At 34.3% G+C, this 14,838-nt stretch overlaps 1 protein-coding gene across 1 annotated transcript in view; it reads right to left on the reverse strand.

The window, feature by feature from the left end:
* Positions 1-14,838, reverse strand: part of LOC135846245 (uncharacterized) — a 94,613-nt gene that overhangs the window by 27,294 nt on the left and 52,481 nt on the right. The gene's annotated exons all lie outside the window — the stretch shown is intronic.

Below are 14,838 nucleotides of genomic sequence, written 5' to 3' on the forward strand. Positions count from 1 at the left end.
TGTATTGTAATTGTGTAGAGAGAATATTTTTTTTTTTGCCTGGAGTAGATTTTTGGGGCCCAGAAATTAATTTTCCCCAAAAGGTTACTATCTTTTTCATATAACATACATATAATACGTATCATTACAACGTTGTTGTTCGATGCAAAAACCGGAACATTCTGAGCGAGTAAATAAGAAGAGGAATGAATCTCTATCCGGGAGGTAATCTAAATTTTGGATACTCCCTAGGGAGATAATCTAAAATTTTGCGATTTGGCAACACTGATATTTTTACATTATACCGCTACGAAAGAACGCGTTGCCCCAACACCCCAAAAAAAATTCAGCGGAAATGGAGAACCATCCGCCTCCCCCTCCCACCTCGCCCTTCCGTTTGTATTCCTTATATAATTTCGGCTACATAATTTATCTGCGAGTAGGTTGTGGGATGGTAAAGGGTAACGTGTTACTTTCGTAGCATGTATAATGTAAACACGTTATCGGACCGTACGTACGTCGCGTCGGCCGTTCAGCTTAACAACTGGGTACAGCCACAGGTTACAGGTTTGAGGTTGCAAACTGAATCGGTGAATCGAACTTCAGACCATTGTAGTAAATAATTGTGATTTAATTAGTGAATTTTGACGTGCGTGAATTACTTAAAATGAATATTCGATTAACAATGGTGAACGATACGGTCACAAAATACATTTCACTTTAGAATTGTTGAGTTTTGATATAAATAAATCGTATGTACCTATATTCACGATAAATGTTTAGGTAAATGAAACCTCTTTTGAAAATTATCTTCACATGTTCATTAAAATTTAGTTGAATTCAAAACAAAACGCATGTATTAGTAGGTATTCCTACAATCTGCGGCAGGCGGCAGTCATTTTTGCACCTCACAACAACGTTGTATTGATAAGTATCATATGTATGTTATATAAAAAATATATTATTCAACTAGGAAGATAGAGTACGCGATCATAAACGAGTGAGATACAACACTCGGCTACGCCTCGTGTTGTATTTAGCACTCGTTTGTAATCACGCACTTTATCTCCCTAGTTGCATAATATACTATTACGTTGCAGTCAGGGTTGACAAGTAGACTATATTTTGTAAAAAAAAGTAGGTAAGGCTTTTTAAAGCTTCTGCAAAAAATGAAAATTTTCAGCAATTTGGCTGAAAAAACAAGAATTTTTATCAATTTTTGAAAAAAAAGCAAGTAAGTTAGTACTTTACTTTTAACAACTTATGGAAAGGAAAAAACTTGAAAAAAGCAAAACTGACAATTTTAGCAGAAGTAGATTATTGTCAATTATTTGTAAGAAAATTATACTTTTTCACAATCTTTGTCGAAAATACAAGATTTTTTTATTCAAAATTTTTCAATTAAAAAGTGAGGGTAATTTTTTGCAAAAAAACGAAAATTTTAAGCAAGAAGGGAGATTATTTAGGAATACACAACTTTAAAGTTGACATACATTACACATAGTCTACAGGAAGTCTACTTTACATGAAGTTTACATAGATTACGCGACAAATGTGGACTATGTAGACAAAGATAGTCTACACGTAGAGAACCAACCCTGGTTGCAGTGGATGAAATTGTATAAGAACATTAATGCAGTCTTCTCTCTTCTCTTTGCCAACAAATCTACTTCAAACCCTTCTACATAATAGTATATTACATGACAGGAGCGGAAAGTATACGATTAACGAGTGCGAAGTTTAAGGAGCGAGGTGAAGCCAAGTGACTTAAATCGCACAAGTTAATCGCGTTACTGTCCAATCCTGTCGCGTATACTATTTTAATTTCATATGAAAGGAAAATAAATGCTGAAATTTTAAAAAATGGCTAATTTTGAATTTGTAAACATGTGCGGAAAACAGTTACTTTCCTCCCTAGGGAGGAAAATAAATACTTTCCGCACTTGTTTTGATAGATGCGTTAAAGACGTATTTTCCAACCACAAAACTGTCTAGGAAACTACTCATTTTCCGATCATATGAAATTAAAAGCTCTTTTTGCGATAGATCATGGGGATAATATTCAAAAGTTTTAAAATATAGGTATTTCAGAAATCTGTTTTGAATTTTTTCAAGCTCTTTTATAAATTTTTTAGTATGAGGGAACCAAATTAGTAGGTACACCAAACTCAAGTATTGATCTTATGAATGAGAAGCATAGGACTCTGAGTGTACGTCTTATCCTCTTGAAATGCACTGAATTTCTGACAACAAAATAGCCCATCCTCCTTGCCTTCGCTAACGCAGTATTAATGTGATATTTGAAGGTAAGTCCCACATCAAGATTTATACCTAAGTCTCAAACAGTAGTCAAGTGACAAAGTTCTTCCTCATTAACTGTATACTTGAGTGAATCGGTGAGAACAGACCAAGTCATAATTTTCGAAAAAAAAATTTTTCACTGATATGTAGGTTTTGAAATACGGTGGATCGACTGGTGATGTCAGATTTCCGCAAAACTGCTAGGAAAGTGGTATTTGAACGCAGAAAAAAGGACGGGTCTGCATTGATGACTTTTTTGTTAAATTTTTTGAATTCCTTGAAAAATAACAAACATTTTCGAGAAGACTATTTTTTGAAATTCAAGTTCATCTATGTAGTGAAAAAAGACAAAAAAATTAACAACTTCGGCAAAAAGTTTTACACCTCAAGGGGTTTTTGGTCAATTTAAACGAGATAGCAGTCCAAGTAATATACTTAGATGTAGAATCAAGCCCCATTTGTGCCTGAGCGATTTCAAGTGGAATTTTGGTGATTGAGTGCAGAAAGGGTCCAAGTCCCATTTGTTTAGGCAGCAACAGCACCGGCGCACATGGATATTTTTTTTTTCGAAACTGTGCTAAAAATTGTGTCTTGGGGTTCTCTTTCACTGACCTTAGCAATAAGCATGTTTACCAAAAATTTTAGATTTCCGAATAAATCAGTTTCTTGTTATTCCTGAAAACTAGGAAAATGGACTTAGCCTCTTTCTGTTCTCACCGATTCAAGTATACTTCACAGGATTGTCAACTTGTTTTTAACCATTAACCGTGTAACTGCAAATTAACTGGTAAATCAACCGAAAAAAAATTAACCTCAACCAAAAAACCTTTTTTTTTGAAATATCACTAACCATAACCTCAACTGTAACCGTTTTCTGAGATCAAAATTAACCGTAACTATAACCAATTTTTTTCTTTAGAAAAAACCAGTTAGAAATCAAAAAAAAATTTGAACAGTGTTGTTTTGGATATTTTATGTTTATAAGAAACATATTGGACTGTACCATTAAGATAATAAGACCAGAACACATTACACAAATTTTGGGAGAAACAAAGTCTAGCTAGTTTTTGAATCAGTAAACTATGGCTTACACTATCAAATGCTTTTTTAAAATCAGTATAATTATATCGCATCTACTTGACCATCACCATCGAGGGAGCTCAGACTGTATTCAACAAAGTTAATTAGATTCGTGTTGACCAATTTACAAGGGTCATTCAATAAGTAAGTTTCCCTATTTTTTTTTCTCGGAAACTAATCATTCAAAATTTGTTCTGTTTGCGGGGGAATGTTTCTGAGGGTGTTTTGGCACTATACTGTAAAAATTTCAACTTGGTGGCGTCATCACAGTGGAAGCTGTGGTACAAAAACAATCAACCTACCACTGCAACTCGCGGCCAAGTGTGAAGTGTGAAGTGCGAAGTTTGGTACGTTTATAGTGCACTCTTGGTGAAAATGCGGTGGAAACTCACTGAAATGTAAGTAAAGTGTATGGTAAAGATGTTATGAGCATCCAGATCGGTCACATGATGGGTGAAACTCTTTCAGGAGGGGAGAAAAGAAGGACACAATTTCAAGCACTCTGGCTACCCATCTGACTCCATCAATGACAACTTGATTACAGCTGTTTGCGCCACACAGTGGTCCGAAATGAAAAGTAGCGGCCAAAAATCAAATTTTAAAGAAAAATCCGTAAAATTTCGGATATGGGGGTTTTTTAGGTCGCTGAAGTCGATTTTGGCACTTATTTTACCCCTAACCTCAAAATGAGCCCTCAAAGGGGGAGGGGGTGGTGCAAAATCGAATTTCAAAGCAAAATCCGTAAAATTTTGGATATGGGGGTTTTTTAGGTCGCTGAAGTCGATTTTGACATTTGTTTGTTCCCTAACCTCAAAATGAGCCCCCAAAAGGGGGAAGGGGGTGGTTCAAGACATCAAATTTCGATAAATTCGAGATGGGTATCGAAATATGTATTTTTTCGGATCGCTATGGGATATGGGGTTTTTTTAGGTCGCTGAAGTCGATTTTGGCATTTATTTTACCCATAACCTCAAAATGAGCCCTCAAAGGGGGGAGGGGATGGTCCAAAACATAAAATTTTGAAAAATCCGCGATGGTATCGAAATATGTTTTTTTTGGGTCGCTAAAGTCCATTTTAGTATTCATATTCCCGTAGTAATTTTTTATCTGAAAATGTGTTTAAAAAAATAGGAAAAACAGCATTTATGCAACTTTGCATAGCAATTTTTTCAAATGGGGCAGGTTGGGGCAGCAAATTTTTCAAGGGTGTTTTTCTTTACATGCCATAGTACCCCAGGGATGTGATATTTCCCGCTGCTCTAGCTTGCGTTTTTTTTAAAAGAACTTTTACCTCAAAAGTATAGCAAAAAAAAATGAGTTTTTTTGTAATGAGCATGGCAGAAACTAAAATATTTTTGAAAAAATGGAATCAACGATTTTTATATTCAAAAATATCCATATTTTGATATAAACCCATAAAGTTTTAAAAAAAATTAAAATTGACACGTTTTACAGCATTTTGAAGTTAGCAGTTTTTTTTTGACTATTTTGAGATACCTCAATTCACTCATTTCTGTATTAGGCAAGCAAAATAATGGAAAAGTGTTTGAAATCACAGAAAGGGACGTGGAATATAATGTAGAAAACCACTACATATTCGTAATCAACTTTTGAGACTTCTTCAATCTGAGGATTTTTTGAATTTTGGCCGCTACTTCTTTATTTCGGACCACTGTGCGCCATCCTCAACACGGATTTCCACATCACTGTGGGACTAGTTTCACTTTCACAAGAAAAAAAAAATACTTCTCAAACCAGAACACCAAAATTCACGTAAAACAGACACGCACATTCTACCTTCGCATAAATACCTATCTACACAGTAGAAGTGAACAAAACCCCTGTCTAACCCTGACTAGGAACTCGATTTTTTCCAAACAAATTCCAATTTGTAAAATCATAAGATGACTCACAGATTTCCATTCACAAAGGGAACACGTATGTAGGACGTAGGTATTGAAGTATTCTCAGGACGAAAATTCGTACTCACCTAAAACAGAAAAAAACAAACAAATTCAATTAGTCTTGGTTTCAATAAACATCATCACTTCATCACATAATTAAACTTAGGATAAATATACCGTAACAACTTGAGGCGAATATTGGCAATTATATTGTATTTAAAAAAAAAAATTGTTGATAAAACGTGAGATTTTTTGGTAAGCATTTTAGGCAGGAAGCGAAATTTTGACAATTTTAGCAAAAGGCACGACTTCGTATGTGAAAATTGTATTTCAGAAAATGTGTAAAAAAGTAACTTTCGTAACCGAAACTTTGTAAAAGAAATAACTTTTTTTTTCTTAGCAACTCAAGTACGAGTATGTACTCGTATAGCTTGGTTACTGTAGAAAAAGTAACCGACTACGAGCCTTGGAACTTTTTCAAAAAACCAGAAAATTACGACGTGACATGATTTTTGGCACAAAATTCTACAAAAACGTTAAAAAAAATTTCCCATAGAAATGTTTGAGTTTCTGCCAACATTTCATTAGACTATCAGATCAAACAAAAGTTTTCAAGAAATTGAAAATTTCATAAGTTTTTTAAAATCACTGCTTACGTAAACGCAGACCGAATACATCGAACGAAAAATTTACATAACAAAGTTTGTTGTAACAACTGCTTACACGAAAATTTTTCGACAATAAACCCCTACATATTGCACCTTCGTCTTACCTTATAATTTTTGCGCCAGCATTATTCCTATCGAAAGTCTACCAACAGCACGTGTGAGATTATGTTCTCCTTAAAAATGATTTTGATTTTTGCTGTGTGCCTGACTATCTGCTGTAAGTATTGAAAATCAAACTTCATTCGCAACTATTGGTACGTATAGATGGTAATTTTTCAAAACAGAAATCAACTATCTCTATTACAGGTGAAATTCGTTCGACTTCGGCTTGGGGTAAATTATTCTACAACATTTTTTCAATTTTTCCCTATAAATATATAATTTTTCATCACGTTCAATTTTTTTTTTTTTGACGAGTACCTACCTAATACCAGTTTTTACGAACGTATACAAATTGTAGGATACACCACGATAGAAACGCTCATGAGAAGAATTAAAGCATTTTTATACAAAGTGAAAAAATTGGATAGCCGACTGACAATCCCAAAAGCCGCCGAAAAAGATTTCAGTAATGTTCATCGAAAATAATCTTACAATAAATACCTACGCAGGTACTCGTATTTCAGCCAAAATTACTCAAATTTCAATCCCGTCAACTTTCAGAAAAAATCAAAATCAAAGTCGGTATATTCATGAGAATTATGAGCAGCCCAACATACCTAAAGGAATTTAGAACAGGTGAGTTTAATTTAAACCGAAGCGAATATTAACATTAGTCTTTAAGACGCTTGATTATATGTACGAGTATGTAAAAGCAAAGAATTTTACGGACTTATATGTACAAGAAGGTAAGTAACTACGTATCAAGTGATTCTCTGAATTTTTCGATACTCGCGATATCTATGGTCCACAGTCGCATTTCGAAGTAGGTAACCAAATGACTGCCAGAATTCGAAATCCAGCAATCGAGCAAATAGGTAAGATTCCATACAAAGTATAGATATACGTTCATCGATATCTGCGTTCATTTCCAGAGTATGGCAAATTGAAGACATGCACTATAAACGTGGTAAATTCTTTGATAAACCAAATGGATAAGATCTTACTCAATGGCCACTGGGTGGGCAAACAATCTAGAAGAATTAAAATCTGCAGTAAGTGTGCTCAAAATTTAATACGTGAAGGAATTTTTTCAAAAGTTCAATTCGCATGACTCGCAGATTATTACAAAAATAAATTTTCCACCAAACTGGTCATCAAAGGAGAGGGAGCAAATGATCCGACAGTTGCACAAATAGATAGTGAATTAAAAAGTAATTAAAGAAAACGGCTTTTATAAAATGATCATTATTATCATTAGTGAAATAGTAGGAACTTATGCATTGAAAAAATATTTTTTTTTTACCCAAATAGCTAGTCTATACAACTTATACGTCAAGATAAACAATATGGCGGTAAATTGTAAGTGTGAATTTTTTAATTTTCGAACATAAAAAATCATCGAACTTTAATCTTAATGTATCACTCTCAACTTACAGATGATAACGCCAAACAAGAAACAAGCGCAAGTTGCAATTTTTTTTTCTGTTTTTTTCCATAATCTATTTAATTATTAGATAATTTATAAAAACCCAAATCGTACGAATTAAATGTTTTGAGAAACAATATAATTTTAATTCTAACTATTCATCGTTTAATATGTAATGATAATTATAGAAAAAAAGTTAATAATTCGATTCCCAACTACATAGAATTACTGATTCCCAATATTACGACTAGGTAGTAGGTACCTGGACCTACTCATACAAATAGTAATTTGTAAAATCGCGTTTCAAGAATTTCATCGAGTTGAAACATTTAAAAAAATTTTCGAAATCGCTACCCAATATTTCAACATACAGTGGTGAAAAATTTACTTGTACCTACTCGGAACACTCATTGTACGTCATATTTGAATATTGCAACGAGTACAGAGTGACTATGCTGTGTGATGCCAGAACAGAACGAGAACGTTGAACATTGCATTTGCCTGATACAGAAGTACATTATGCTTTTCTCAACAACATCGTTTCCTAAAAACTATCAATTTTTTTCCTTTCAAAATTGACTCTACTATTTTCACAAAAAAAAAAAAAAAAACTTCTCAAACCAGAACACTGAAAAAATCGTTCTCGCGCTCCTCCGAACCACGTTAAGGTAAAGTGAGGTAATTCCGATAGCAAAATTCAAAATTTTAGTAATTTCTCATTTTTTGGATTTCCTGTACATTTTGGGGCAAAAATGATGTAACAACTTTATTCCTACCTCCTTCAGCTACACATTGACTATATTGAAGAGTGATTTGTGTGAAGGCTTCATACATATAATTGAATAAACATTTTGGAAGGTTGAGTTATCAGAATTACCCTAAAAATGGGGTAATTCCGATAACGAGTTTTATAAGGTAAGTAATTCTCGCAGGGTAATTCCGAGCCAGTAATGTTGAAATATACCATTTATTGCATATTTAGGTTTTTATTTCATGTAAATTGAATCATTAGAACAAAATTTAAAATTTTTTTTACAAATATGCATTTTTGAGGCATCATTTTTGAAAACTAGACCAACTAGAGAAAAATCCCCCGTTTTGAGGATTTTCTTTGATAATTTCGACCCCCTAAAACTACATAATTATAATACATCAAAACAGAAAAAAACATTGCAGGACAATTTTGCTGGGGCTATCGGAATTACCCCGCGGCATGAAAAATGATCGACATGTTTAATAGTTCAATGCCACCAAACAAATAATTATAAAAGCAAAATAAAAAGAGGTACTGACACTTTAACACGTATTCATCAAATATCAGCTTCTAAACAGAATTTTTCAACAAGTTTTGAACGATAAAAACGAGTTTCAAAAGTGCACTGTTTTTTGCGGCAAAGGATTTGGGCATTCAGATTTTGAACACTGCACAGACTTGACAAAACAGAGCAGATGAACCATCTGATCATTAATGGGTGTTGGTTAGCACTAAAACTACCTACTTTCTTCATCATTTGTGCCAAAATGTGTTTTGCAACAAAGCTAGGGCTTGCTATCGGAATTACCCCACTTTACCTTAGCCTTCTTGTGTGGTCATGTACACCCCTCCCCCCCAATAAAATTGAATAGACTCCCTACATATTTGGCGCCCCACGTTGGGCGCCAAGTATGTAGAGAGTTGGGATCTCCTTGGTTTACAGAGGGAAGTGCACAACTCTACCAAAATCGACATAAAACAGAGTTGGCTGGTGAGTTTGCTGTTAACATCTCCGATCGTTTCCTCCCTCTTGTTGATCTTCCTTGGGTCTTCCCCTGTACTGCCAGCATGAAAATACTGTTTTCTTGTATTTTATGAGCTAAATACTTTGGCTTTCTGTCTTTGATATCTATCTTCAACTACGACTTTCCACTACTCTCCTATTCTTGCTAATACTTCCTTGTTGGTAATGAAGTCCTTCCATGAGATCCATAGTAGCCTTCGATAGCACCACATCTCAAAAGCGGATACTTTCTTCTCGCATTCTGCACTCATGGTCCATGTTTTGCAGGAATACTTCAGAACGGTCCATACATAGCATTGCATAATTCTCTTCCACAGACCTACACTCATTGTTTGATTTCCCAGCACATTGGCAAGGTTGTTGAAAGCGGTTTTTTGCCATTCCAATCTGTGATTTAATATCTTTATGATCTCTACCATCGTTGTTTACCAGCGCTGCTGCAAGGTATCTGAATTGGTTTACATTTTCAATTTCTTGTGTTCTGATGTTTATTTTGACCTCTTTATTGTCTCCTTTTGTGAATCTCATCACCTTGGTCTTGCCTGCGTTTATTTTCATTCCGTACTTTAATCCTGCGCTGTTAATTCGGTCGATCATCTTCTGCATCTTCACTTCTGTCCCAGCAAGGATCGCTTTGTCATCTGCATAGCTTATTTCGTTCATTCTCTTGCCATTGATCTTGAATCCCATTCGTTCAATTCGCGCTTCCCTCATTACCTATTTCTTCTGCATCCATGTTTAACAACCTGGGTGAGAGGGGACATCCTTGCCTCACACCTCTCTTTATTCCACATCCATCCTCATAGATAGATATGAACCCTAAACTGGATCAGCTGCTCGTGAAGCAAAAATTCTTCACCTCCGGAGAAATTCGACCAATCAGAGTTTTCACCTCCGGGCAACTGACCAATCAGAGCCTTCACCTCCCGGAAAACACGTGGTCTACGCGCTTTGGGATTGGTTGATTTTTTTGCTTCACTTTTTCCTGTACTTTTTAAATGTAAGCGGCCGATCCTGTTTAGGGTTCATATCTATGTCCATCCTGAGTACTCACAAGGGAACTACCCAAGGTGTGACACGCCGATCGAAAACAATTTTTCACAGGCGGATAGAGCATCAAAAAATGTATTATGAGCCAAAATTTTAGCTGCTGAGGTTCACATGGAGGAAACTTATGGGGGTTTGAATATCAAAAAATCGCAAAAATACACAAAAATACACTGAAAAAAATATAAAAATTGAAATCATTCGGCACCCTGTTCGCTTCAGCAGCTAATTTTTTGGTCACGATCTACCATCGATATATGACGCCTTATGGTGGACAAGTCACCGCGATCTGCGTGTAACACCTTAGGGGTGAATTTTTCCACACCCCCTAGTTTTGGGCGAAACTTTCGAAACAAAATCTGGGGCATGTGATACATCGAATTTGTATGTTTTTGGTGACGCTGAACACGAATATGACGTCAGATTTTTGATTCGTCCACATCCACGGGCCCCAGCACCTCGCCAAATGGGATTTAAGTTCAAAAAAGTGTTCCGTTTGTGCGACACATTTTTTGAACGTACCTACTCATCGTTTAAATTACATATATAGAAAAAAAATTATCAATGCAGTTCCCAGCTAGATTCAATGATTCCCAATATTACGAGTACCTATACTCATACAAGCAGTAATAATTCGTCAAATTACGTTTCAAGAATTTCATCAAGTTGAAAAATTTCAAATTTTTTTAGAAATCGCTACCCAATATTTCAGCATTTACCACCATATACTGGTGAAACATTTATATGTAGATGCGCAGAACACTCATTGTATGTACATATTTGAATTGCAACGAGTACCGAGTGACTATGCTGTGATGTCAGAACAGAACGAGAACGTTAAACATCGGATTTGCCTAATACGTAATACCGAAGTACGCTTGCTCTTCTCAACAACATCGTTTCCTAAAAAATAAACAATTTTTTACGTTCAAAATTGACTCGACTATTCTCACACAAAATTACTTCTCAAACCAAAACACCAAAATCCATGAAACGGAAACCAAATTGTACATTGAAAAAAATATAAAAAGATTTTCAAAATGCTTCAATTCGCGAGAGAAGGTCAAAATTTATACATATAATTTACAATAATTTATAGAAAATAAAAGGAAAATTTCAAAGTTTGATTAAAAAATTCTGAGAAAATTAGTATCTATTTTTTTTTTCTTCTTTTAATGAAATCTTGGCAAAAAATTTTCTCTTTTTTCAAAATTTGGAATTACGTTTAAATTTTAGAAAAACTTGAAATATTTTATCTGAAGAAAATGTTGTTTTGACTGAATTCGAAGCATTTGAAAAATATCACCTCTAAAAGTCCTGGTTGTACCTTTTTTTTCAGTTGAACTCTTTTTCAATCGAACTTCAAAATTTTCTATACGTGCACAAATATTTTATAATTTATAATTTTTTTTTACATTTTTCTAGATTTTATGAAAAACGGAGGAGTTTGATTCGAAGAAAATTCATCTGGACTATACTTGGATTCTATCCTTCTTCTCATTCCGCCCTTTTTTTCAAATATTTCAATTTTTTGAGAGAGAGGGAGGGAGGGAGGGGGGAAGGAGGGATTGGGTCAGAATTTAGTCAAAAAAACATTTTTTAAGATCAAAAATTCTCTGTTTTTTTTTCAATTCAGAGAAAATGAAACAAATTCAACATTTTGAAAGAAAGAAAAGATTAATTGAATATTTTAGAGTCCGGCTGAAAAAAAAAGGGACAAGCAGGACTTTTAGTAAGTAGGTCACCATAAACGTTGAAAATAAGCATTTCTATTGAAAGTGTTCAAAATTCACGTCTTTTTTAAGGGTTATGCTTAGTCAACTTTCAAAATGATCAAAGCTGGCAACAATTTCAAAAAAATTGTCCCTTTCAATAATATTATTGAGGTGAAAATCAATTCAATGAAAATAAGGCATCTCAAACCAAAAACATCATCGGGAAAAAATTTTCAATTTCATCGTAATGCAAACAAAGGAGGAGTATCGATAAGGCCATTTTTTGGACCCAAACAGTTATCGACTGAACCACTCTTAAATTGTTGTAATAAATGCCCCAAATACGAATCCGTGGTTAGTTGACCCAAAATGACCATTTTTTGGGCTCCAGGGGTCCCCAAAGTTGCGAATAAAAAAATTTTTTTGGAACCACTGAGTATTATTTTTAAAAACTTTTTTGGCGTAAAATATCTGCTTGAATCCGTTAAACATGATACGGGAAAATGTTTCCATTTTCGACCCTCGGGGGCAGAAATTGGGGGGTTTTAATTTTTGGAAAATTTTGGAACCACCATTTTGAACCCACCCCTTTGAACCCCGCTAAAAAGCTTTTTACAGTTCATTATTTGAAAGACCTTCATCCTACCAAATTTTCAGCTCAATAAAAATTTTCGCTGGTACTCAAAAATTCAATTTTCCAATTTTTTGTAATTTGGATTTTTTGGGAACCCCTGGATAGCTGAAAACCTGCGATTTGCGCCAAACGTAACGTTTTGAAGTATATATTCAATTAACCAGATGAAAAAGTTTAATTAAGCTCCGTGTACATTTGTAATTTTGAACCCTTTTTTCAGAGCCCTCCATTTTAGGAACCCCTGAAAAAGACGATTATGCATATTTTTTCAAATAAATTGAACAATTTACATTCGGAAAACACTAGCAAGAGCTCGATAATTTTTCACTTGATTTTACCAATAATTTTCAAAATTGAGCTTTTTTGGACCAAATTCTGAGATTTTACTTCGTTGAAATCATGAAAACGTGATTTTAACGTTTTTTCAAAGAGTAAAATCTCAGAATTTGGCCCAAAAAAGCTCAATTTTGAAAGTTATTGGTAAAATCGAGTGAAAAATTATCGAGCTCTTGCTAGTGTGTTCCAAATGTAAATTCTTCAATTTATTTGAAAAAATATGCATAATCGCTTTTTTCAGGGGTGCCCAAAGTGGGGGGCTCTAAAAAAAGGGTTCAAAATTATGAATATACAGGAAGCTTAATTAAACTTTTTCACATAGGTAATTGAATATATGCCTCAAAACGTTACGTTTGGCGCAAATCGCAGGTTTTCAGCTATCCAGGGGTTCCCAAAAAATCCAAATTACAAAAAATTGGGAAATTGGATTTTTGAGTACCAGCGAAAATTTTTATTGAGCTGAAAATTTGGTAGGATGGAGGTCTTTCAGATACTAATAAACTGTAAGCAGCTTTTTAGGGGGGTTCAAAGGGGTAGGTTCAAAATGGTGGTTCCAAAATTTTCCAAAAATTAAAACCCCCCAATTTCTGCCTCTGAGGGTCGAAAATGGAAAAATTGTCTCGTATAATGTTTAACGGGTTCAAACAGATATTTTACGTCAAAAAAGTTTTTGAAAATAATACTCAGTGGTTCCAAAAATTCTTTTTTTATTCGCAACTTTGGGGACCTCTGGAGCCCAAAAAATGGTCATTTTGGGTCAACTAACCACGGATTCGTATTTGGGGCATTTATTACAACAATTTAAGAGTGGTTCAGTCGATAACTGTCTGGGGCCAAAAAATGGCCTTATCGATACTCCTCCTTTTCTATTACACTTAATAAAACGTAGAAAAAATTATTTTCCAGAAAAAAAAATTAAAATAGAGGAAAGAGGACGAAGGAAAATACACATTTGAACGCTAATTTCAACAACCCATGACTATAAAGCACTGATTTTTCTCCATAATTCTGCCTCTAATATACCTACAATATGATAGATTTTTGGAAAGAAAAAAAAATTGTAAAAAATTGAACATGAATTATTGGGAAAAATAATAGAAAAAAAATTTTTAATCAATTATGTGAGAAAAATTGAAAAAAAAAATAAATCCCAGTTGAAAACAGCAGGTTCTTTTATCGCTGCCCATAATTATTTTTCCATTGTAATTTCAAAGGGTATCATTTTTCAAAAATTAATTTTGAAACATTTTTGTTAGGTAGATATTAATTTTCCATAATTTACTCCAAATGTATCTTTTCCCCCTCAATTTCTCAATCAGAAAACAAATCACATGTCTCAACTCGTCTTTCTTCCTCGGCAAAAAACAGAACAAAACGCATTACATCCGAGCTCGCAACATCACTTCAGCAACGACAGATGACGCCACCGCACCATTAAATCTCCTTCACTTCTATCCAGGCAGTGGCATGACAGGTGTAGCTGTAGACTTGTAGGCAATTCAGATACGTTAATAATGACTTTAAACTTGAACCGCGTTAACAAATTCACGCCATAAATTACACTCGTCGTATCAAAACCTCCACATACCAAATCATTAATTATTTTATCGTTTAATGATCTTGAAACACTGATAACACACAACACATCGTATACCTACGTACGTATTTATCAACATACATAGTATCGTATATAACAAGAAATACCTACCACACATAAACACATATGAAATCTGTACAAATGTATGACACGAGTTATTGCTGCGTATACGTAACAAGTACGTAATCGAAAAAATTTCAAGATCATCGCGTTTAAATTACATCGCGGACCTGTTTCGTAACATTAAAATTATTCAATTCGTCCATATTGA

The sequence above is a fragment of the Planococcus citri genome, chromosome 5, assembly GCF_950023065.1.
Source record: "Planococcus citri chromosome 5, ihPlaCitr1.1, whole genome shotgun sequence".
NCBI classification, from domain to species: Eukaryota; Metazoa; Arthropoda; class Insecta; order Hemiptera; family Pseudococcidae; genus Planococcus; species Planococcus citri.